At 43.0% G+C, this 27,003-nt stretch overlaps 2 protein-coding genes across 2 annotated transcripts in view; one reads left to right on the top strand and one right to left on the bottom strand.

Moving 5' to 3' along the window:
- ttc38 (tetratricopeptide repeat domain 38) overlaps nucleotides 1–27,003 on the bottom strand; it is a 236,245-nt gene that overhangs the window by 77,635 nt on the left and 131,607 nt on the right. The gene's annotated exons all lie outside the window — the stretch shown is intronic.
- The window catches only part of tspan9a (tetraspanin 9a), a 109,687-nt gene continuing 101,154 nt past the window's right edge, over nucleotides 18,471–27,003 (top strand). The window contains exon 1 of the mRNA XM_070971679.1: nucleotides 18,471–18,542. The gene's annotated coding sequence lies outside the window, so the exon portion shown is untranslated. The remainder of the gene's footprint in view (nucleotides 18,543–27,003) is intronic.

Raw genomic sequence — 27,003 nt, 5'->3', positions numbered from 1 at the left:
CTACCCTTCTGGAAGAGTCATGGAGGGCACTGCTGCAATCACAATATGAATCACCTCCTTTCCATACCTTAGGAGGCTTAATGGCCAAATGGTGAGATGTATCTCATTGCAACATGATGCCGGTGGGGGCAGGGTGGGAGATAAGTTAGCCACACTTTCTTTCCAGTCTCTGTTAGGGGAGCATCTGTTGGCTTGTGCAGCTATTGGGTTTCAAAAGCAATAGCGCATGACATAAACTGATGTTTTATGATAGAATAGATTCTGCATGATCATGATTGATGCGCAGATGTTTCTCTGATGTCAGTCAGCCAGCCAGTTAAGCTACAATAAAGCTTATTTTCCGCAGCCAAACACGCAGCAGGATATGGCGTCTCTCAATGTGAGGTGAGGTTTTGTCCTTAAACACATCACACAATTCTCCCTCTACATTAAGCCCTATCTGAGCCCGGCAGCCTCCCCCTATCCTGCCTCGGTATTAATACCTCCTTGAGCAATATCAGGTGAAGATCAAAGAGGGCGTCATGACTTTGAAGGGCTCGTATCCAATCCATGCAAATCTGTTGTTCTGAACTATGAAACGATTCCCTTTCCTCTTCACACAACCCTCCAGTGGCGTGACAGTTAGTCATTGCTCCACACTCTCTAATGTTATTGATAAAGGAAGTCATTTTGATAGGTTTGATGCCAATGTGAAAAGGGAATGAAAACGAAGCCGTTGTTTTTATTTTTAGGAGTTCTCTTTATGTGTTAGCTCACGTGTTCAAGTGTGAAAATGAACCCTGCTGTCAGTATCTGTCTTTTTAAAAGTGTTAGAACAGATAAAGGTCTGCTTATGAACATCACATCAGACTATAGTCGTATTCTTTTTTTTTATCCATCCCATCCACTTCCCTTTAGGGAAGTTAAATGCACCTTTTGTGCAACTCTTTTGTCAAAGCGTGGACCTCACTGATGCAGTAAACTGAAAAAAAAGGGAAATCTTAAGTGGGTCAGAGAGGTTTGCTTCTCACCAGTTTGTATGTTTTTATGATAATTTATCTTCACGATTAAACTTTAATAGCTTTTCTGATGATCAAGTGCACAGTAGGCGATAATATTTCCCTCTGTGATAGTTCTTAGCACATAAAGCTGGCATCTGAGCAATCAAGCATTTATCATTTCTCGCTATATATTTCAGAAAAAAATGATTCCTCAACCTATAGAACATCTGACCGTGGAATTATCGAGTCCTTTAAGCCAATTACCTCTGAGTTTATATTCTAATAAGTTGAAACTGCTTGTGGTCGATCATCCAGGCGGTGTTCTTTTGCACTAACCACTGGCAGGCTGAAACGCTTGTTGTGTATAATTGCAGGTTTATGGTATAGCTGTATCATCTCCGACGAGGGCTGCAGTCCTGAATAACAAAGACTTTGCAGACCATCTGTGCAGTTTGTTGAAAACTACTGCACAAATAATTTAGCCATTCAAAGCAGATAGCACTTTAGCTGTAAAAAATAATTCAGCGTTCACCAAATGTTCCCCACTTTTCTTTGGTTGACCACGCAAAGCATACAGACGTTGGAATGGCTGGCGGTTTCGATGACACACTGTGTGTGTTGTGTGAGGGAATGCGTTGTCAACAGGCTTGATTTCTTCTTTGGCAGGGGTGAGTATTTGGCTCCTTGGCCTGAATCTTAATTTCAGATCTTTCTGACAGCCCTGAACAATAGCTGAGCTTGGCTGTTGGCAATCTGATTTTCATTTGAATATTGGCAAATTCCTGCTGGAACTCAGTGATTATGAGTTTGTTTCAAGAAGTAATGATTAAGATAAAAAGTAGACAGTAAGCCTAGATTGCATCTGCATTTTGTTGTAGTACACAGCCATGGTTGTTTTGCCTGTTTGATGTCCTGTAATCCTGTTTTGTGATGAACAGATGATGCAAACACTCGGCATTTTTTGCTTCATTACATGTGGATTTAAGTATCCAGGTGCGCTATGAACACTTCTTGGCAAATGGTTGATAGGAAAGCAAACTGATGGCTTGTATTACTGCTCGTGTACAATATGTTCACTCACCAGTTGTCTGCTGTATTCTCCTTTTTCGTTTTGTTTGTCTTTAGAAGGAAAGATCAAAGTAATGCAGAAGGAATTTCAAAATATTTTTCTATTGTTTGGCTTTTTTAATACACAGCCAAAAAAGTTTTTCCCCTCGGGAAATAAATATTACTTCTGCAATAGAGCTCAGTGTTTGACACAGACAAACAATGCACTGACAAAAAAAAAATGGATTATAGAAATTATTATATTAAATTATTATTATCATTGAAGTAAATGACATTTAGTGGCAGGTGCATAGCAGGTAAAGTCAGTCATGAGGCATTCGTCAGTGTGTCCAAAGTCTATGACACTCTGCATTGTGAGTCATGCTAGTGAGGACGAGGAGCATCAAACAACAGGTTTAAAGCTAATGTTTTCACCATTTGCAGATGTTATTAAGCTCAGACATGCAAATTACACAGCTATAGTGTAAACAGCTATTATCACTGGCAACACATTATGTCTCCATGTCATTGATTTTCTTTTACCTCAGCCTTGGCAGCCCACAGTACTTTCGTATTATAAGTTGAATCAGGGCTTTTAGCCTTTTCCCTTATGTTTATCAACATTGGTCTGTACTATCTGATGTTATTGTGTCTAATGCATCTGTTTTCTGCAGGGACTTTCTATCTGCAGTAAATCTAAACCTCGATTTTAAGCTTGCAGTAAGACCAGTGAGATGTCTTTTTAAACACGCCGCAATCTGTCTGCTGTGTCTGTTAGGACAAATCAGCTCTCGGTACAGAATGTTAGATGACAATACAAGAACATCGCAATGTTATTTGTCTTTAACGCTGACCACTGGCAGACCCAGTTGCTGTCTTGCAGATCTGTATGATCCAACTAACTGGTTGAGGGTCAATCTTCCAGCCTGTTGTGGAAGATGTGAGTGCATAGGTCATCATCAGCTGCCGTGTTTCTGCTTTTGTCCCTGCATCAGTACATACAACTGACCGGTTCCTTTAATAAGTCATTGTCTAGACTGTCTCACCCAGACTGTGGATTCTGTCCTGTGCAGCACTTGAGTCACAGGTGTTGTAGGCTCTTTTTTTAGACATCTTCAGCTCTGTCCATCACGTTGCCACACAACCCAAGTGGTCAGTGCCTGGGTGGTCAGTGATGGTCGCTCAGACTGCAGGTCTTAGTGGTCAGGATGTGAGTTCGAGGACTGTTCTTACATTGTAATGCAATGCTGTTCGTTACCTCAATGAAAGTTAAGCTTGCAGAGCCAGACAAATGAGTGGACGGTGGACCATGAATTTCGCCAACAAACAAATGGATCAAAACAAACCATTCTTCGTTTACAAGCCGAGAAATTAAAGGTTAATGGAGAAGCAAACGAATGTGCTACAATGAAAGTTTAGAGCCTCAAACTTCTTGTTTAATATTGATAGAGTGCATCAGTCTTTCAGAAACAATTTTGACATTTTGGCGTCACCTCTGTTCACTTTTATAACGGATCACTTGGTTCCATTACAGGAACGATTGATCAGCAGCACAAAAATTCTGTAAGTACGGCCGAGCCGGCATTTTAAATTTGTTGCAATTTTAAAGGGTAAGCTGGTTTTACACAGGGATGTGGCTTTCCATGCAACCCTCCCTCTTATTTTTAACACTTTGGGCCTCAATCTCTGCCTGTGCTAGTCAGTGAATTAATATGCATTAATGCTAAGCGCTCAGGTGTGGAAGAAGAGACCTGGCATTTTGCGGGAGCAGCGTTGAGAAAGTGGGCTGTGAGTGATGAGGGATAGGACCGATCCTGACAGTTTGAGTCAGCCTTTATTCAGTGTGCACCTTCTGTCATCATCCACCCGCCACTTCTTTCATCTCTGTCATGCACAGCATGCCATAACTCGGTTAGCAACACCCACAACAAATACAGATAGGTCCTCCCTCAAAACACACATGTTCTGTACTGTGTGTACCTTTCAGAAAAGTGATCTACCATCTGAGAAGATTTCCATAATCTGCATTTCCATAAATCATCCATGTATTCATTTATTTTTCCTTCTTAATAGCTCCAACAGGTATTTTTCCCAAGGCTTTCTTTTACTGTTACCCGAGAGAATTTGCAGGATGCAAGACAGGGTGATGAAGGTGATGCCTGGCTTGAGAATTTACCCCCCCCCCCCCAACACACACACACACACACACACACACACACACACACACACACACACACACACACACCGTGACCAAGGATAGAGGGTGCTACGTGCTTGTCTTTTGTGATATCGGGCTAAATACATAAGATTGACTTGACACATGTACACCAACATGCACATCTGGAGAAAGAATAGTCACCCCAGTCACAGACATACGGTACAGTAATGCACAGCACCAGTGTGTCCAGACCCCGCTCAAGAGCCCCTGTGGAGCTCAGAGAGACATTTTGGTCACCAAGACACCTAAAGGACAAACAGTGGCCAGGTGCCAGAGAGACAGCAAGGCGCCCAATTCGTCACTAGCCCTTGCTGAACGACAGAGTGGAATGACACACACGGAGTGTGCCATACCACTGCCTTCTCTCCTCCTCTGTCTCTCCATCTCTCTCTCATTACATGGAATTGCTTGGAAAAGGCGAACATAGCAATATCATTATTAGTGGGGCACATTAAAATCGGAGCCATGAAGCGTGTCATTAAAAATCCTCTGCTGCAGGCACCTCCAGACTCCCACGTGTTAAAACTCAAAGTGCTTACAGTCTCGCTCTGGATTTATCATCGCATTGCTGAAAGCCCTTATCTGTTTTTCGGCCTGCTTTCTCTCGGTCTCTCCTGTCCTCTTCGAGGGAGACGAACAGGCAGCAGGACTGACTTGGGCTCATCATTCACTCTGTCAGTCCACGAGGGGTGATCAAAGCCGCAGGAGACCTGTCCCATCCGCAGCATGATTTAGCCATAAGACGGAGAGGATCCAGAGATCTCTGTTCCTCAGCGTGTCTGTCAGTGCGCTGATAAATAAGAACCGCGGAGATAGGGGGTTTTAAGAAAGAGGGCTTGAAATGTGTCGTCTCTGTGCAATTGTCTTAGCCTGTTATTTCTTTCGTGGAGGGATAGTGAAAAGATGAGGGCAGAGCAAAAGAGAGACAGAGTGTAGATGATGTGTGGATGTGCCTGAGAGCTGGATTTCCCTCAGTCACAGGGCAGCTGCAGAAGTGGATGAATCTCCTTCTCGCTCTCTGGCAGCCCGCTCGGCAGTCATCATCAAACAATGTTGCTCAATCACCTGACCTTGTCCATGAGGGACTCTCCAATTTGCTGTTATCTACCAAGCTGACTGCAGTGAGTTTCCCCTTATTCTTCTGTATCTCCTTCCCCTCCATCTTGTCCAATGAATCACTGTGTGTGTGCGCGCGTGTGTATATGTGATATGATGTAATGCAATATGTAGTAATTTTTTTTTCAATTTCCAGTTTTGAAGTATACCATTAGACTGCCAATGTATCCATCCAACAGTGGCTGCAGTATTAATGTCCCTGCCAGGACGCGCTTCCTTGAGCTATATCTCATTTCAACCCTTATCAACTGCAAAGCTAAATAATGGCAGAATCTTTTGAGAGACTTGAGGAAGACAACAAACAAATGGCAGAAAGCTGATGTTGCATGTGCGTCTGTAATTCATCATGCCGAAGCTGTCCCTTTATACAAACAAACAGCAGCTACAAATAACACCGACAAAAAGAGCTGTTCCCGAGTGTCTTTGCTATGCTGTCTGACTCCAGACTCTCTTGTTAAGTATAGCCTGCGTGTGCTCTGTGAATTTATATGAAGTCCAGTCGTCCATTTGTAGGGAAAGCCTTGCAGACCCGTGGTGGTCCCTGTGGAGGGTTCAGCGGATGTGGCTGTGTCTTTGTGCGTTGTTCGAGGAATCTTAAGAAGTCTAAGCAGACCAGTTAAAACCTCCAGGCGATGGCTTTGGTGCATAGTGCAACCCATTACGTGTCAAAGGTCACATAAACTTTTCCTCTTTGTACACTGCCAGTACATTCTTCTGTTTTTGTCTGTGCTTCCCTGTGACTCACCCGCAATTTCCTCTCTATCTAAAACCTCTCTCTTTGAGTCCATTTCTCACCTTACTTCCTCCTGGTTTGTGCTGTTTTTACCTCAATTTTCACACTTTGCTCTCTCTCTTAACCCCCCCCCCACAAATCCTTCACTCTTGTCTGCATGCACTTCATCTTTCCTCTCACATTCTCCTATGTCTGCTGACACAGTGCCGAGCGGATGCCTGACACCTGGGGTTGGCAGCGTTCCCTTTCCTGCCTAGCATGGCCTGAAAAATGAAAGGGGAGAGGGAAGGGGGAGGCGAGGGTGAGCCTCGTGCCCCCTGCTTCAGCTGGTAAGGAGCAGTGGGGATTTGTGGAGGTCTGAACACCTGCAGGGGGCTTGAGAACATAGCCAAAACGCTCAAATACACTCAAACATTTGCAAACAGGGGGGGCCTGGCACGATCTCACATTGTCACACATTGGCATTCCTCTGCAGCTGCACACCTGCACATGCCCACGCAAACAAATGCACACACAGAAAGGATATCCATGAGAGAAAAAGACTCACACGCTGTGTATCTCTTCTGCCTGTCAACACCTGCTGTCAGTGGGAAGGTTGTGAGGGTTGTTAAACCTTTTCTGCAGTGTGCCCTGCTGTTTGACGTCAACAGTTTATGTGAAACATGTTGATCATTAACGAAAACAGAAGACCATATCATACAAACGCAGGTCTCAAAATTATTAGCAACTTCAAAGCTACAAATATGTCAGATTGATTTATAAGTGCAAGTGTGCCAAATGTACATCAAAGACCATTTGAAAGGCATTTAACAAAAATTTCTTTTACCACCAAAAAGAATTTACTATCATAGCCACAAGATAAACACTTTACACTCAAATATATGCCCTTAAAATGTTCAGTATTACTGTTCACTCATAAGGAGATAACCAGAAGAGATTTTCGTATATCAACAATGTTTCCCTGTTAATAATAACAATCATTATTTGTAATGCACCTTTCATACAGCTCAAAATGCTTTATAACAAAGTGATCACATGAATTAAGTGCTTCACATAAAAAGACACAGAATGAACATAGAAACAGGAATAGAAAATGAATGTAAGATCAGGTGGATAAAACCCACCTGATAAAAATGGTCAAAATAAGATCAAATAAGGATGAAAATAAAATAAAGAGAATGCAATAATACAACACACTGAATAGTAGTAATAAAACAAAAAGTCAAATTTGAGTACACAGAATGCCTAAAAAAACATTTTAAAAGACGTGCAGCAGTGCATAAGGATGAGGCAAAGCCAAAAGTTTCAGGCTTGCATCAGGATGTCACAGCTAGTTAAAGGCTAAAGAGAAAAGATATGTTTTTAGCTTTCTTTTGAAACTATTTAGTACGCTGGCCTCCCAGTATCTGTAGGTAGTGTGTTCCAGAGTTTTGGGGCCCAGTGGTCAAAGGCTGCGTCCCCAAATTTCTTTCAGCTGTTGCTTGAAACCTCCAATAAACCAGCAAATATACCCTAGCCAAATATTGAAGAAGGGATTTAGCAATGAAGCTTGGTCCTAGTCCATTAAGGGCTTTGTGTTCATGGAAGAGAACCTTAAAATCCATTCTGAATGTTACAGGAAGCCAGTGAAGAGCAGCTAAAACTGGACTAATGTGCTGTCTCCTTTTGGTTCTGGTTAATAGCCAAGCTGCAGAGTTTTGAATGAGCTCAAGTCTCTCTCAGTGTTTTTTCTGGAGGCCAGTAAATAATGAGTTATAGTAATCGATTCAGCTTGAAATAAAGTTTTTCAGCATCTTTTTGGTTTAAAAATAGTCATACTTAAGCTATGTTTCTAAGGTGGAAAACCTTGTTGATGTGGGACTTGAAGCTTAGATCTGAGTCTTGGATAACACTGAAACATGTAACCTCAGATTCAATCCAGGGAGTTAATTTCCCCAGATTATTAAACACAATTTCTTTTTGTTCTAGGACCAAACAGCAGGATTTCAGTTTTGTGCTCATTCAACTTTATTGTCAAAAGACAGTTAGTAATGGAGTGGATAGCTGCAGCATGATTTGGTTGAGCATAACTATGGAAACGAATGGGCAGCATGTAGACGTCAAACTTTCTCCCTTTAACGTATGTTTTAAAACAGTTTAAAGCTGTTGAGTTTGATTTTAGTCAGCAGTTACAGTGCTGTGGTATGTCAGTTGACATTCCTCCAGGATGTTATTTTCTTTACGAAAGGAGTTGATTTGCACTGAAACTATCTTTTCCAGTATCTTACTGATGAGTGGAAGGTTGGATAGCAGCCATTTGTTAATGAGTGCATTACTCTCCAGGTTTCTTTACTAAGGATAAAAACTGTTTTGAAGGCATCTGGGAAGATGAATGTTTGTAGAGATTTATTTATGATCTTCAGGTGGAGATGACAAGGCCAACACATGAGGAGGAGGAGTTCCATTCAGTGACAGTCTTGCAGAGGTCGGTTAATGTAATACAGGTGAATTTTCCTATGGTCACATCTTTTTTACAGTGTTTGTGGAGGTCATCTGTGTTTACATCAGCAGCAATGCTGGCTTGAATGGATTTTTTATTTCATTGAAGAACAACACATGTTCTTCACAATGTGATTCAGATTGTGATTAAAGTCACATTAAAATACAGGTTAAATGTGCTCTCCGGCCCTCATTTCAAAGCCAGACATATCCACAAAATGCTTCTGTGGCTATTTTAGCCCTGCAAAACTCAATTTTCCAGCATTGCAAGTTCTCAAAAAAAGCTGCTGTGTAACAGTAGCCCTCTTTCCTTCACAGCAGTTGGCATCTATACTGTTGTACTACTGCCTCTGTCTGGCAATAGCCTTCCTCACTGTCATTTTTTAAAGTAGTGCATTTAGACCAGTAGCTCCTATGAAACTAGATAGCTATAGATTTCTTCTTCGCATCCATACCTTTCTCTGATCTTCTCTTTTTCTGCAAATTTTTCACTGTTACATTCTCTCCCCTTCATCATTTTTTTCTGTCCAGCCCTCTTAAGGCTGTGATTACCTCCACAGTTTCAACGCTTTGGTCTCATTCCCTTTTCACACTTCTCTTTCCATTGTATACTTTAGCCATGTGCCCAAATGAAACGATTAAAACACCTCATAGGCTTTGGTACAATGTGTACTCTGTATTTCACAAATTCTAAGTATAGCTCAAACTCTAACTTCAGTCCCCTTTTTCTCAACTCCTCATTCTTGTAGCACTTGAACTATTCAGTTCCTTCAAGTTCTCCATTAGTTCCTTTATATTACAGTTTTTCTCAATTGTTTCCACACTTAACACTGATACTTTAGACACAATAACCCCCTTTCGTATTCCATTTTTGATGTAGTGTGCAATCAATGCTCAGTCTCTTTTTATATACTGACTGGCTGTGTGTATGATCTGAAAGCATTGTTTGATTTTAAGCGCTGATGAAATGGTTTTGAGGCGATTGCTTGTTTTTGCAAGAAGAGTTTGTGAATGAGGTATGAAGGTTGGTTTTTGTGTTTAATGGTTTGAGAAAAGCATTCTAGAGAGGTTTTGGATAAGTTCGGCGCACAGAAGGATGCCTCTGTGCATGGCTTGCCCTGTAAAAGCTTAATACTTTTACATATGGTATCAACCTGCAGTGAGTGCACATGTGGATATGAGGAACCAGGTAATGTAAAAGTTATCATTATTTTAGCAGGTTCACTGTAAAAAAGTAAGTTATGCTGACACAATTAATGGCACCCAAGTGTGCTTTTCAATTTATGTATAGTTCTGTGATGGTTATGTCAGAAGCAGCATTAAATAGAGGTACGTAAAGTCAGGTGGAAATAGACTATTAGTGCTGGAAGTAGTTAAATAAAAGCAGGAGTTTATTTGGACCACAAGGATTACATCTCTCTGTGGACGAAAGCAATGTGGGTGAAATAATGATCAATGTGAGCTGGCTTCTCCTCTCTGCTACTGCAAAACTGTGCGAAAGGTCTTTTTTATAGCTACTCTGTGCACATAATCCCCTCTCAAGATGTAAAGCATTAAGAGGAGAAATTGCCGGATTGCCTTCGTCTGCTCTGTCTGTGTTTGACAGTCTGTAGCATGGTTTTTCTTCTCTGCACTGCTGAGGAATAGGAGTGTATGACAACCATTTTTGCTAATTATGTTTTCTAAGCACATATTTCATCTGCTGCTCACTGTTCCCTGTCTGCAATTATCATACTCCCCTCCTCCCTGTTCATTTGGCCCCCGCTTTAATTCTCTAAAACTGTACCACCAGCTTGTCCATTGCCTTCATTTAAAACTTGGGGAGAGAAATGAAATAATAGAGGTTTTATCAGCTATAAATCCAGTATGGCATTACTTAGAGCAGACGGACTCTCTAGAAATTAGCATGAAGGATATGAGCCACATCTCCCGTCAGACTGATGCGTTTCCCGTCGTTCATCCAGAATCTCTTCATCCATTTTCCACTGACTCTGTGACAGGCCACGAGGGTTGAGGCTCCGCATGTTCGGCAGAGGAGGAACACAATGCATTTTTTATCGTTTGGTTTCACGTTAAAACAGATTATGCATTCAATAAGGAAAAAAAAAAAATCAGTAAGTGAATTCTCTCATTCAAAAGTATAACATGTCATGTCTGAGGCAAATTGAATGAATCATACCTCAGATGTCTCTGATTTTTTTGGGAATCTCAGGCAGCCTTTGAAGTCCTGAGCAGGGCTGAGCAGAAGACTGTGAACTTTGCCGACTGGTGATGATATGCCTTTGTCAGTAATGAGATGGATTTTGTTAGGTCATGGGTGATGACAGTTCACCCCAGTAGCACTGGAGCGTTAGCTCACTTCCCAACCCCCAGCGTGCAGTGATCTCTGGTGAGTGTGTTTCCAAAAATGTGCGTGTGTGGCTTGATGGGTGCACAGCTGCACCTTTCCCTGGCATGAGTGCACCCTAACAGATGCTGTTGCATGTCTGTGTGCGTTTGGGGGAGACAGAAGAATTCTGGCAAAGTGGACGCTGCAGATGCCTGTGATTGCATGCTGGATCAGGAGAGGAAATTCCTCCAGGACGAGGACAGAGGATCAGACTGCTGGGCCAACTTGGCACGGTTTCTGTAGCGAACACAGGCGAAGCTTACCCACACAGTCGACCTAGGCACATAGACGCGCACACACACACACACACACACACACACACACACACACACACACACACACACACACACACACACACACACACACACACACACACACACACACACACATACATCAGGGACATCAGACCTGGATCCAATCCAAACCTCTGGTGATGAGTGTACATGGTGACTGCTGTTTATCTTCTGACTGAGGTGATAATCTGCTCTCATGACTCCCCTGAGACTCTAAACCTTCTCTTGCGCTTTAGAGTCAGGGTTGGCCGGGGCTACAGGGGATAGTTGTATGGGGGAGATTAGTTGTTGAAGCGGGGCCTCAGGGGAAGGTGGAGTACTTTGGGATTTGTCCAGCGTTCAGGAGTTCTGCAGCCCTCAATCTCTAGAGGCTGTTGGGTGTGAGGATCAATAGGACCGCCATTCCAAAGAATCTTCTTGCCATGATTTTCTATAAATTGCTCAAGTGTTTTGACTTACACCTGGACTTCATTGGTACAAACAGACTTAAGCACGAGCGAACACCTCGAGAAGAGCGGCTGAGGCTCAGGAGGTTGAGTGGGTCATCCACTAAACAGAAGGTCAATGGTTTGATCCCTGCCCCCCTCCAGTCTACGCGAAGTGTCCTCGGGCAAGATATTGAACCCCAAATTGCTCCTGTGTGTGTGTGTGTGTGTGTGTGTGTGTGTGTGTGTGTGTGTGTGTGTGTGTGTGTGTGTGTGTGTGTGTGTGTGTGTGTGTGTGTGTGTGTGTGTGTGTGAACGGGGAAGCGTAGAATCATTGTCGGGCTGCATCTCTTGTTCTGAGCAGCACAGCCTTACACGGCAGTGTCTGCCATTAATGTGTGAATGTTGACATTTATTGTGGAGCATTTTGAGTAGTTGATAGACTACTAAAAGAGCCAAAAAAATGCAGCCGATTCACAATTTCAGTTCAAATGTGCACAGATTTTTGCACAGACAAGGTGCCTTCGCTGCAGGGGAACGTGGACAAGAAGTGATGTTGCTGGATAAGAGCACAGGCTGGATGGATGCTGGGTCTGTTATAGGTTTGGATTTTTGATGCTTCACAGTTTGCATTAAATATGTAAAAAAAAAAATTCTAAGTATCAGCCATGGCAGCAAACATTATGTAGGCTAAATTGGGATTTGAAGCTGATATGGCATAGATGGCGATAAAGACAGAGGGTTTGGTACAACATGCAGCAGTGAGCTTGCGTACACGAATGGTTACAGTTTGTCATCAGCAGTTTGCAAGCTTGAACCACTCCCAGCCCCCACCCCAGCTCCCCATAGGCACACAGGTCTGCAATTATAATGTAGTTGTTGGATTCATTCACTTGTACTGGGTTGTTAATCGACTCCTGATGCATGTGGAATGAGTGTATGGCATACATATCTGGCATGTGCATCATGTACAGCATATATGTTCCATACAAATGACTCCAGAGAATGCGATTTAGGAATTTGGACATGACTTGTCATAGCTCTGTATGTTTTTTCATGCTTCATTGTGAATTTATTTTGTATTTCTTTTGAATTCTGCATCCCTCCTGAGAGTCCGTCTGTTTATTTTACTCCCACACATAAACATCTCACACACTGGAGAATTAAGAAAAAAGATGAGAACTGCCTGGATATATATATATGTGTATATGTATATGTATATATATAATATAATAAATCCTACCAGACAGTTTTCAGTTACTGACCCTGAGATATACAGGTGTTGAGGTGTATCTAATTATTTTTCCTCCTACCCTTAATGTGGAAACATACAGTGTAACAAAACCACAATATTCTCTGACGTTTTCTCAACACAAATCAGCAGGATCGTTGCAGGGCAATTTAATTGCATTGCCTTCATACCATAAGTCTCAAAGATGAGGAGAATGGTGAGCATTTAGCACTTAAGCAGCTCTTTCTGTCTTGATGACAAAGCAGAGCCTTGCTGCAGGGTGTACAGGCCGCTTTTAATGTTTGGAGATTTGTTTTCCTCTCTTTGCCCAATGAGCGGCTAATCATCGATAATCACAACAAGCCTGCCAGAGGGCCTTCTTACAGTATATCCCTCTCATTCTAACGCTGTGCCACATGTTTCCCAAAGAGATAGCCATCTGTTCCAGGGGCGCTACATATTCTGCTGGAAATATAAGACTGTTTGAAGGGCATGTGTTCTCTTCTAAACAAAAGGTTATTGCTGCCTCATGAGGAGATCTGTTGCAGTTCAAGCTGTAAAATGCGTTTAACCAATTTGTCAAGCCAGTTAACCATAAAAATCTCAACTCGTTCAATTAAGTTTTATTCCCTGTCCTTGTTTGTTCCTTGTGCTTTTTTTTTGTGCGAGTCTTGTTACACGGGAAGTTTTTAATTGGCTCATTTTAATTTTAATCTGGCTCCCACGGCCCCATACATCTCCAGTACTCGTCTGTTTGAAGGAGCCACATAAATTCTGAATTCTGAAATGCCACACACACACGCAGGCACACACACATACACACCAACCATATTAATATTACTCTGACCAGCTATATTATGAACATTTGGCGTTGGCCCATACTTCATATCAGCTCAATTTGTGGCCTATTCTGCAGTCATTGCTTTGAAGTGTGAGTGGTGAAGCAGCGTAGCCGTAGTGGTGATTTGCCCCCCTGTGGCGTTGAGGCTTTAGCAGATAAATGATGTTGTGTGAGTTGACAGTCAGGCTGATGAGATGGAGCAGACCTGTCATTACTCTTCCTCATGAATGAACCTTGGCCCACAGTCGACCTCTGAACCCTTTCCAACAGCGACTCTGGGTGTGTTGTGTGCGCGTGCGTGCAGTGATGAAGGCAGCATCACAGTGAAAGCGTCGAGGCAGTTTTTGGAATCTGCGTTGGCTATTAAAGAAAAGCTGATTAATTACGAGTCAAGGTAAAAAAAACGAACTGTCAAAACTGATGATTTCTTCCTTCATGCTGAAAACGAATATTTGGAGATGTAGGAGCAAGCTAAATGGAAACAAGCCCATTATTGCAATCATCTTGACTGACCAAACTCCATCTCCTCTCTCTTCTATTTCCAATTGAAGATGTGCTCTGTGCTGTAGCTATGCCGACAGCTTTTTTCACTTGCCATGTGGAAAGTAATTGCGTGGTTAAAGCTGTCCATTGAGTTCCGTCCTGCCTCTTATAATTCAGCTTATGCAGGAACTTCCAGGCGTGTGTCTCATCACTCAGCAATGCCACACAGTTTGGCTCTCTGCCAGGGCCGACAGTTAACTCCCCCGCAGCCCCACATCTTACCTTCCACACACATCAGCCTGCAATCAGAGCTTGGCCAAGCCACCCACTGTCTCGAGTTCCACTGCAATTCACTCTGATACGTACCTGCACATTACTCATGCAGACTGATCGAAGTTGTGTGGTTTCTACACTGAGCTGAAGGTACAGTCAAGAGAGGCATTTCAAAAGTCAAGCTCTCTGCTTCAGCTCGAGATGCTATTGTTTTCATTTTTCATTTTCACATCCCCGTGGTGACATTAGAAGTGTGTGTGCGTGTGTGTTTTGCGTTGGCGTGCGTGTCTGCTCAAGCATCCACGCTGCTTGTACACTTCATGGAAGGGGATCTGTTTTGGCTCCTCTCCAGCATTCCTTGGTGGAGGCGTCATGCCCTTCATGCCCCATCCTACTGTGAGCGATGGTGTGGAGAGGAGAAACCGGGTGAGAGCGAGGCATGTCGACGATGTAAAGAGGCGAGGGGCTGAGAGTCCGATCTCACCGACACAGCTGTCGAGGATTTGAAACGTGAAGTTTTCTCCCCTTTGTCGCTGGAGAGCAGGAGCCAGGACACCACTTACTGTGGAGAGGCTTTGGCCTGAGAAACCATGTTATGGGCAAAGGAGAAGATACAGGAAAAAGATTGATCCGAACAGAGAGAGTTGGAGGGACAGCTATTGGGTGCAAACATCCTATGGAGGCGATTACAGAGAAGGGAGGGTCAGAGATAGGAAGAAGGTAAAGGAGGGGAAAGGTGTGCAGATACATTTACACAGATGATGGTCTTTTGGATTACCGTTAGGACTGTGTTAACACAGCAGAGTCAGCAGTATGGCCACTGCAGTGCACAGATTCTTACACCTACCTTCAGACACAGATACGCACATGCAGGCCAGTGAGACATGCATTTGAACCTCTAGGCTTAGTCAAGGAACAATTGATGGCCTGTCAGCTCCGTAAAACCAAGGAGTGATACCTTCATTTTACACGAATGTGCTCCGCTCCACGTCCTGTCGTTTCAATTTCGCCCCTACCCAAACCTACACATACAACAGAGATTAAAAATAGTAGTGGTTCAATTTATGCATTTGTGCAAGAAAAGCAGATTGAGTGTGGAATGGATGGAACGCTTTCTGCAAGCATTATCCTTACAGGGTGTTAAACCTGGGATGGCGTGATTCGTGGAGGCACAGGAAAGCTTAGAAAATGGCCTGCTTCACACTCATTTCAGTAAATGGACGTTTGACATCCCTTCCTAAAGAATGAGTGAAGTCAGCTGCATAGCCTTCAGCGTCACTGTTAGTTAAGTGTCTGTTTTTTATGACAATGTACATTGTTGTGATAAATGCCTTTCATACTAACATTTCACTGTATGCAATAAGTTTTATCTCCTGGCTCGTCTGCATTCCGTGAACACTTGCTGGAAAGCCAGCCGTTCTCAGCTGACTTGCCGATGTGTGCCAGCGCTGGCCGACGCCACCTCATTCACAGCTGTGTGAGCTCGGTATATGCCACAGCTGCAGGGCTCTGCTCTCTCCCATGAGACAAATGATATCCCGTTGCCACACACAGCACAGCAGCAGCTTTCAGCACCTCTCCCCTTGCTTTCTTATTAAAACAAGGTTCTTTGTTTTCCCGGTCCTCATTGCAAGGCCACATATTCTACTCTCAGTCTATAAAAAACGGGTATTTTGAGAGTCTTAAGTGCTCCCCTGAGTTACAAAGTCCATTTTTTTAGGTTGTCCATTTGTCTCAGCTTCAGGAATAGAGGACTGTGTGTGCAGGAATACCAAGGTCAGCTTTCCGCTCTTGTTGGATCTTGAGGAATTGTGTTTGAATGCTAACATGCAAGTGCCCACAAAGCTGTGAGAAGGCTCTCTGTGTCCACAGTGTACAACAGAATGTCACGTATGCATCTAGCTATCATCGTCGTTGCTGCACACATCTGAGCACATGCACTCGTATACACATGCTCCACATTCTGTACACGGACACAAACATGGTAAAAGGCCACAGATGGTAAATATAGCTCATAGAGAGTGAGTGATCACAGTTCAAGCCAAATTACAGCTCTGTTTATAGCAATAGGACCATTACTAAGTCTGCTACGACACCTGATGACCAGAAACCAACATCTATCTCCTGAGCGTGACTCAGTGTGGAAACGTTGTTCCAGCGTGCTGCTAAATGAATGCTGACAGCCATCTTTTTTTTCCATGGCCACTGTTTAGAGTTGGCTGTCCAGTTGGCTGTCCGCAGTCCCTCAGGGAACAGGAAGGAGGCAAGCTTGTAATGATGTAATGTAATTATATTTGTCTTGTTACACAGTGCGTCAGTGGAGCTCTAATTAATTCTGCCTACTAATGGGAGGAACAAACTGTCTTGTTTTTGCCTGATGTGTCACTCTTTGGTTTGTTGTGCTTCCACTCCGTTCAGCGGTTGGCACATTTTCGCTCTATTGATCGCTCCATATTTGCCTCTATTCCTCTCGTTGTCACTGTCTCTGTTTCCTTATTAGCCATCAGTCGTCACACTCGCACACAAACATTGTGCTTGTTCCTCGCCGCTACTTACCTCCTCTCTGTTCCTCTCTCCTGTTGTGCCAGCCACATAGCGCTTTTCACTCTGCACCTGACCTTAACTGTTTTAATGTGTCTTTTGATAGAAATTGAAAACCCTGAAGCTGATTCATTCTGTCTCTTCCTCGCCTTTTAAGTGCTTTGTATGGTGAATGTGCTTTTAATGAAAAGGGGTTCTGAAAAAGGTGGCGAATAATCTTAGAGTAAGACAATTCTGACTAGCATGGTAAGGCTTACAACTGACTGGTAGGACACAGTGTGTGCACTCATTGCTCCCTATCAGTCATGCTCAGAAGACATGCTCAGTCATTGTGCTTGAATGGACATTGACTTTGCAATGTCCCCCAGCTCATACGTCTTCCGGAGTAGGTATGAGCATTTCAGCTCTTATCAAATCTCACAAAAATAAACCTTCAATAGATTGTGCTGGAAATTGAAGACCTATCAAACTACGATCATTGTCCTTGTAGGGAACATGACATTGCCATTCAGAAATAGCCTTTTTGGCACTGGCAGCGGCCATTGTCCTTCAGTGCGCTTATGCAACAACTTCGACAACAGATAGAGGGAAACTTTAGCCACCATTCCTCACAATAAAATGGAAATGAAAGCGGCGGCTGTGCCCTCGTAAGTCATCTCACAGGGAGAAAAGTGACCCCTCTTGTACAAGATTGAGGCGCTAAATCAGCCTGCAGACACCTCCTGCTCCTCTCATCTGAAGGTGCTCCTGGAGCACCATCATTCACGCTGAGAGCAAGTGCAGCGCTTTGATATTCTGTATACCTTGCCTCGGCTGTGTAACTCTTTGCACCCATGTGTTTTTTGCATGCCTGCGTGTGTTTGATCTCAGTGGTGTTCTCGACAAAGAGAGCAGAAAGAGAATTGCATATGTGCGCTGCTACATAGGTGAGAAACGAACAGACACGTTCGCTTATAAGGGCTCACCCATTCACCTCAACATGTTGCCCCATGCTCGTATTGTGGCTTGGCTTTCTGCTGCAACATGCAAGGTCACACTCTGGGCTTTATTGTCTTCAACGAGGCTCACACAAGCTGGCCGACCGTTCTGTAAAATCACAGGGAGACACCTTTAGTGTACTGCTGTGTACCGTAAACACTCTGCTTGAGGTTGTGTTGTGGATGCTCTTCAAATTTTAATAACAACTCCAGGCTATTGGATACAAGTTTTTATATTCTTGTTTTTTTTGTTTGAATAAACTTGTCTCTCTGGGACATTATAATTCATGGGACTGGTTGTAGTGGAGGTTGGGAATATATGTGGGAGAATGCTTACTGGTTGACAGATTTTGTACTAAAAAGAAACAAACATTAGAGTGATATTTTAACTGCAAGGTTTTGCTGACAGTCAGCCAGGAAACTGAAGTGCTCGCTGTTTATTTTTGCAGACTTTTGACCTCCCCATCCTGAGGCGCTGACAGACACTCTCTTCTTACTTCTCATCCTCCGAGGAAAGGTAAGATTTCTGCTTTCACCTGCCACACCTCTCCTCCATCTGCTGCGACAATCTGTTAGCATCACAGCGAAATGAAACTGTGAGCCTCTAATTATCCATGAGGATTCAATGACACTCGTCCTGTATTTCCTGTGTATTGCTCTGTTTATTTAGCAAGCCCCCTTTGGATGGAAAAGCATTTTAGCCTACATACTGTAGTTTCAGCCCACGCTGTTGCCCCTGGGAATGCTCCATGCACTTACCTGTTTAGAATACAGATGCAGCAAGGAGGTGAACCTTGTCCACATTCCAGTACACCTTCATAGATGTGAGGGTGAGTCCATCCGTGTGAAAGTTCAGGGGCCACATTGATAACCACCCACAACTCCCTGCTGCGTGGTACCTGCGCTTCAAAGAGCGGCTAACTAAAATTAGCTGGGTAACAGATAACTTGTGCCTTGAGATCAAAGCGGGGCTGAACTGTCAGGCTCTTCAACGGCGCCTGTGGTGGCAGAGTCAGAGAGAGAGAGCGAGGGAGGCCGCAATGCTATTCATGCAAGGGGATGAGCGCTGAAGAGGCCCCGTACCGAGGTGTAAAGTTCCACTGCAGGAGATTATTCATGGGGGTTTTGTATTGAGGAGGTCAAGGTTTTGTGTGTCACACGTCACGCTCTCAGTCCCACAGTGCATCTGGGTTACTCAGAAACCTAAACATCCCTCAATGGGCATCACATTCAGCCGGATCTTTGTATGTTTGTGTGCATGTGAGAGCTGGATACCTCTTTTCCAGTGTAATGCTTCTCTCTGTGTGTGGTGTTGCAGCCTCAATCCATGTTTCACTGTTTCTGGAGGAGTTTCCATCACCAGAAGGACCAGTATATAGCTCATCAAACTGAATTCACACCTGCCTCAAGAGCAGGCCTCTTCATGAGTGACAGGAATCTGTTAGAAGTACTCCAATGCTTTGTCTCGGTTCCCAATATTTTTTCTGTTGTGTGCACTCTTGCACACAATGCTACCCTGTTCCTAATGTGATCTTAACAATCTTAAATATTTTTACAGTATTGTTTTCATTTCTATATTTGTATTATTGGTGGCAGAAGCCAGACATTTCAAACGTTTATCCATTGTGTTTTGCTATCTATTACATTAATTCATGCATTACATTTAGTGAGAATATCTCACCAAGATGAAATTTAATTAAAGTATCCAAAGTAAAAGTACTCAGAATGCAGAGTGGACTTGCAATGCTACCTGATATAATGCTTGATGCACTGATGTGTTAGCAATATTTTAAAGTTGTAGCTGCATGAGGTGGGATTAATCTTAACTACCTTATATGTATTTGCAGTACTGCTGAATAGCTTAATCAATACTATTTCATTCTTTTATTTATCCATCAAATGTTTGTGTGTAAAATCTTAACCTACAAAGTAACTAGTAACTATAGCTGTCAGGTCAATGTAGTCAAGTACAAAGAGGCATAAAAAGGAAATATTCAAGTAAAGTGTAAGTAGCTCAAAATTGTACCTGAGGACAGTATTTGACTAACTGCCAGGTCCCAGCTGCTCAGTGTGTCTGAGCTCCACTAACACCTTCATGGGTTTAAATAACCTTCAGACTTCCTTTTTTATGATCAAGTGTATTTCTCCTTGAAGGATCAATACACTGTTAATTGTGCCATTTTGCTCTAAGCATTGGCACCAGATTGCAGACACCCTTTTGTAGCAGATCAAACAATATTCTTATTTGAATTATTCCACTAAATTGATTAAATATAGTAATGTGATAAAGTCAGTTCCATATTATTCAAAGCTTTAACTAAGATTTCTCTTGTGGATAAAGAATTAACAAGTGATTATTTTTAAGATTTAATTGAAGAGGCTCTTCCAGACTCTTGTTTGCATATCAAAGCATCTATACTATTTACAAAGCAACGCAAGATGATGCGAAATGTCAACATCCTCCATGTTTTTAATGTTTTCTGCAGGGACACTGTTGTATTTCAGGTTGTCTGTTGTTTACAGCGTTAACACAGAGGTTGAATCTACATCTCTGGAACCAGCTGTATCCTGCCTGTCTCTTTCTCACATGGAAGGTTTCAGAGAGTTTCTGTGCATCAGGAACAAAAACTGTTAGAGAACAAGTTTCGAGTTAAGTGTGATTAAACATTCAGCAACAGTTCAGTCTGGAAGCAGGGTTGTTTGCCAGTTGCTTTACATTTAAGCAATACATCACATCAGGCCGTGATATATGCTCATTATACCACAGCTAAGGGGTGTTCTTCAGCCCGACACACACACCCGACACACACACACCCCCCCCCCCCCCCCCCCCCTTACCGGTCACTAATAATGGCAATATGAAAGAGGAATACACAATAATTTTCATGTAGTTTTTAATTAAACAGAAATGCATATTATCTAATAAAATAGCCCCGCTGTGAAAAAATAGTCCCACCTCTCCGTACGTTAGCTCTGCATGTCGTCTATTCCTCGCCTTTTTTTTTCTTGGGAGAAAGTCACTGCTCAGTCAACTCTACTGTTGTTAACCCTATCTGGAGGTGAAAGGTAACCTTAAACATGTGAATTCAACTCATTTAGTCTATTTGTTTACGTTCAAAACACTGCTGCAACTTTTTGCTACCTACTGTAACAGTTTGTTGTCATGGATACATTGTTGCTTCTCTGACAATCAGTCCCGTAACGTAAACATGCGAGCGCCCCCCCCCCCCCCCCCCCCCAGCTTCGAATGATCACTGACTTTATTAAGCCGACTACGTATTGGCCTCGCTTCTCTCCTTCTCCAGTTGGTCAACCTCACATTTTGGTTTTTTTTCCGGAGACAGGCACTCTTCAATCCATTCATCCATCGTTAGCACTCCCCGGAGATCAAAGTTGACCGTGAACATGTTTGAATGTTGTTAACGCCTTAAAAAAATAAACACCAAAACCAGCTACTTTTTGCTGCGGACTGTAACAGTTGGTTGTTGTCATGAAAACATTGTTGCTTCCCTGAAGCGGAGTGATATGCTGTGATAAGGCGTTTTAGAATAGTAGCTGTGGTATACTCGCTCATTATATTGCAGTTAACAGCCAATCAGATTGCCGGATTTCACCTTTCCGTTTTATCCATCCATCCATCCATTATCTATACCGCCTATCCCTTTCGGGGTTGCGGGGGGCTGGAGCCTATCCCAGCTACAATGGGCGAGAGGCGGGGTACACCCTGAACCGGTCGCCAGCCGATTGCAGGGCCCTTTCCGTTTTATAATCATAATTATTCCATCTATGTTCTACATGCTTGTGACTAAACCCCTCAGTTCATTCAGTTATATTGACAGCCAAGGACTCACATGTTGTCATGTGTGCCTTTCAGCTCCCTCCAGCCTCTCTGACCACTCTTGGAGCACAGTACACAGAGGTTAACACACTGGGAGAGCGTTGGGGTGTGAATGTGCATGGGGTGTCTTAATGACATCCCTCCTGCTGTGCTTGCTGAAAGATACTGACTGATTCCACCAGTGAACCATTTACATATTTATTTCCCCAGCCAAACTGCACCACATACACTAGAGACCTTATGTGCCTGTCTTTAATTGGCTATTGATTGACTCTGCTACGGCAGCGGGAGACAATAAATTACCGCCTGCTTGAGAGAGTGAGGTAGCAGACAAGTTGAGCATGGGGGGTGTCGCTGTTATTCACTGAGTGTCAAATCTGTGCTTGCATTATTTATACATCTCTCATTTTCATTTGTGTAGCAAGGATTGGTGACGCAATACACAATGGAAAGATGGCAATACAGGCTCCTTCTCGGACATGGTTTATTTGCATAGGTCAGTGCACATTGGTTCTGTTTGGAAAGATGGCGTGAGCATGCAGAGAGAAGCATTGTATATTTGAAATGGGGGAGCACCTCAGTAGGCTTTCTCCACAACAGTCTTCATGGACAAAAGAAGTAATGGAGCATTTCTGCATGTTTGTGTAGCTGTTTGCATGTATGAATCGATTGTCTCATAACAATGCAATATGATGATCTGCTCTTTGGAATGAATACAAATGAAATGAAAATGAAAATGAAAAAAAAACATAAATATGAACAAGCTTTTCTTAAGATTGCACCAGACAAACATTTCACAACAGCAGTTGTCTAATAAAGCACAAGAAGGGGGAGAAATTTCTGATTTCTCTGGGCCAGAAGGGCAATTATTCTGCCTATTTATGCATGAGTGAAGCCTGATGTTGAGTAGCTCATCAGAGCCTTATTGAGGAAAAAAAAATCCATCTTAACCTTTTATTAGTCACAACATTAAATCCCCAAATCTTACTCTGTACAAAAGACAAAAGTCTTTCTACTTATCAAGGAACATGTAATGTGTGATTTCAACTTTGCTTATGTAATTGTTTTTTTTAAATGTACCTGGCAAAATGATCATGCTCACGTTAAATTGACATATATGAAAATGTTCTATGATTTAAAAAGATAAAGAATAGTGACTGCATCCTCACTTAGACCATCATCTCGCGCCGCACATTCTCAGCTAATGGAGCCACACCAAAACCACAGTCAGCACCAGAGCACAGTAAAGCGTCACTCACGAACTACCACACACAGATTCTCCCACAAAGGTTAAACAGCCACCTGGCCACACACACACGCACACACACACTTAGCAGACACTTCAACCTCTTAATTATTTCTTCAACCTGTTGCTTTGTTCGGTGAGTCAGCCGTTCGTCTGTCCAGCCGGTGGAGCCAGAGGAATCTGTGAGCAGAATTCCTCAGCTCTGTCATCCTCCAGCCATGCTGCTGCTCTGGGCTGGGAACTATCCCATGAATGTCCCCTCCCGCTGTGCTGCACACATCCAGGTCCTGTTCCGGTAAATGCCAGCTGGCTCAGATGGGCTTTGATGCTAGTCTCGCACACGAAGGCCTTGTGTGTGTGTGTGTGCGTGCCTGCGTGCATGTGCATCCATGTGCTGTGTGCGAGCATGTGTTCATGTTTGTGTGAATGCTGACAGGCAGCCAGCTCGGGTATTGATCTGTAGCCATTCCGACTGGAGCCCAAAGGGCAGGCTGTATCATCTGTCAGTCTACTGAGAAGGGCATTACGGCAGCGCTGATCTTAGATCACAAATCCCGCTCAGAGAGGAAAAGAGAGGAGCGGGTGAGGGAGTCACAGAGGTAGAGAGCAAGAAAGATAGAAAGATGCTGAAAGTGTGAAATAGGAGTTGAAAGATACCGTGTGTGTGTGTGTGTGTGTGTGTGTGTGTGTGTGTGTGTGTGTGTGTGTGTGTGTGTGTGTGTGTTAACATGTGTGGCCGTGGTCTGCCTATGGGCTGCTGAAGCTGCCCTCCCTTCACTCCTCCACGCTCTTTGTTGATTGAGACAAACAGACGCTGTTTCAGGACCCGTGAGTGGAGACAACACTCAGCGCCGACCTTTTCACCTCCATGGCCACCCACACACTTTAGCCCCCCCACTCCTTGCTGCGCCTCTGTCTCTCCCAGCAGCTCTCTCCACACCACAGTGACAACACAATTACACACCACTCAGACAGCGTACAGCATTGATACACATCAGCTAAATTGCACGCACATGAACGGTCGCGTATATGCTCTTCACACAGGCGCGTAGCCCCAAGGACAAATGATAAATCCTAATCATGTGTGGAACATATCGCAGCTCTGCTCATAATGACTGTAAAATGACTTCAAAGGTTACAATATCTCTCTCTAAGATAAGGATGTGATTTGAGCTGATTTCACTGTTTTTTCCCTTCGTAAGAACTTAAGTCACTCTTCTATTTTGATCTTTGTCTAAATTATGTTTTCCCAGGCTCCCCCTGTGTTATTGCCTTCATTCACAGGCCTCCGGTTAAAAAATCCATCCGTTCTAATCATAACTGAGATTGCTTTTGATTTTAAGTTGTCTGAAAGGCACCAAGCCTGTGTTGTTTTGTAAGAGATAGACACAGCTGATTGTATTGATGAAATCCAAGGTCGCCACAACTACTCTCGCATGACTCCGCTTTGCTTTGCTCGTTCACAGCGATTATTCCATTACCCTGAATCTTCTAAAGCCGTTCCTACCGCACATTTCACACACTGATGGGTCTCTGTGTGGCTTCAGCTTAAACGTTTCATGACACCAGCCTCAGAGCGTGCGAGCCGGCGAGTCTCGTGAAATAGAACTGCCGATAATGGATAGTCAGAGGCCTATTTGTATTTGTTTGTCTGTTACCTTTCATCCCAGCTAATGGATAAATGACCTGTTTGTGCACTGACACATGTGCCTTTTGTGCTCAGCTTGGAGAAGCACAGCTGTTGATCAGTATAGATAACTGTGTAAAGGAGGTATGTTGTTATGTTTGCGAGTCATGTGAAAAGCTGTTATATTTTAATTGGCACAGAAATACATGTTATTTTTAATGAATTCTAAAAATCTAGCATTGTTGCCATTTGATTGGTTGCCATGATGTAACATGTACTACATTCAGAGAGTCTCTCTCTCTCCTGTTAAATCCCCAGCTGAAGTCCTTTTAATACCTCTGAATTATCAGAGGCACAGTCTGAACCGCGGTGATCACTGCAGCAGAAACCACTCACGTTGCCTAGTATCCTGCACCACCATGGCTTTTCATGTTGCGGTATCAATCATTTGTAAAGTGGGACTTTTTTAATAATGGATTTTGGATTGAAACTCAGTAAGGTTCAATTAAATTTCAGTTAGGTTTGGAAAATGGAATTGTTTCTTATGAGTCATCTTATGAGTCCAATCTCATATAAATCATTTATCCAATACATCTGCAGTGATGCATGTGGCTGTGAACTGGAACTCACTCAATTCCCACTGCATATGTTCCCCCTTAATAACACCTCATGCCATTAAGACTGTGTGCTTGTTAGCCTGTGTGCCAGTAATCCCATGCAGGTTGTATTTCTATATTTTCATAATTCCACCTACTTCAATTTACATGGCATCTTTCTGCGATTGGTGACAGCCTGCAATCCATGCACCCCACTGTTTTAGCCGATCATCTAATTAGCTGAAGGAAAAGGAAAAAATATGTCTTGTTTGTGTCTGCTAATAACACAACGTGTGGTTTTGTGAAGTAAACACTTATAACAAAAGGTTACTTCCTTTGGAGGAAGATGACACATTTTACACACCGGGTTACCAAATCAACACCATCTCATGCAGCGAGGTATCGACCGAAAACAAGGCTGAGATGAGCCCGATCCTTTTGTAAGAGCTTCAGTAACCACTGAGGGGTCATCAAAGATGACACAGATAATCTTGTTTGTCACAGAAATGCACGAATATTGATTAAAGAGCACAATTTAAGGTGCTGCATTTAAACCTCACTGAGCGGAACTTTACACATAGTATTACGAGGAATGAAAGACTGTTAGAATCCTGAAATACCTCAGTGTACTTTACTTAAAAAAGGCAATTTATCCACATCATTTAGTTTTAGTAGTTGTGTTTAGTTTAGTAGATGTGTTTGCTCATAAAAAGCTCAAATGCAGGTTCAGTTTTTTTAGGAATTTCAGAAGCAGAATAAGAATGATGCAGAATGAAGCGCGCTACTCCATTAATATTGAAAACATGGAAAAGATCAAGAGCTCAAAAGTAATTGATTTCAAATTGAAGTAAAAACTGTGATATATTGTAATTAGCTGAGTGTTTTCTCCCTGTGTCGTCCACGTGTGTGTCGATCTTGCTGTCAACTCCCAGTGAAGATCATTCAGAAATAGAGTTTTCAAACTGTAACAGTGGGGGCTAATCTGCTCATGCATTCCTTTGTCCCAGGGGGGTGGGGGGCTGTGATTCTGCATGGTGTCCAAACAGATCTGAGGGTCGCCATGGTGAGTTGATAGGCAGCCACCGTGAAGTCTGGTGTGTGTGAGAATTTGAGTCTTAGACCTTGGAGTGAGGACATTTTTGGAAAGTGAGAGCATTTTGGCCAGTCCTTACTTTTGGACATACCTTCAAAGGGCTGTTAGAGGCCTAAGACTTGGTTTAAGGGATATCTTAGATTTAGGATTAGTCGCATCTAGTTGCGATGGTTACGGTTAGTGTAAGAGATGAGGAAATGCATTATGTCATGCATAGTGAGCGTCCTCAGAAGGACAGAATTCCAAACATGTGTCTGTGTGTTTGTTTGTTTGTGTGTGTGTGTGTGTGTCTATGCCTCCTGGTCAGAACATGTGACAATTATAAACATCTTTCATCCATTCAGCTTAACAGCTTTACAGTCTGATTCATGTCTGTTTACTCTAAATTGTCTAGCTGTTATACGTTTAAAGCTGAGCTTTACTCTGCGTTCCTTTTGCCGTCACTGTGATTGTACACTCACCTTCATGCTAATCCTCTGACAATAGAGGCAATCTTCATATTTTTATCTTATTGTTGGCACAAGCTTGCCCGTATCACCATTGTATATCTAAATGTAATATTGTGTGTAGAATAATAA

Source organism: Chaetodon trifascialis, chromosome 10 (assembly GCF_039877785.1).
Source record: "Chaetodon trifascialis isolate fChaTrf1 chromosome 10, fChaTrf1.hap1, whole genome shotgun sequence".
Classification (NCBI taxonomy): Eukaryota; Metazoa; Chordata; class Actinopteri; order Chaetodontiformes; family Chaetodontidae; genus Chaetodon; species Chaetodon trifascialis.
Note: the sequence above shows the minus strand (reverse complement) of the source record. Positions and strands in the feature narration are given on the sequence as shown.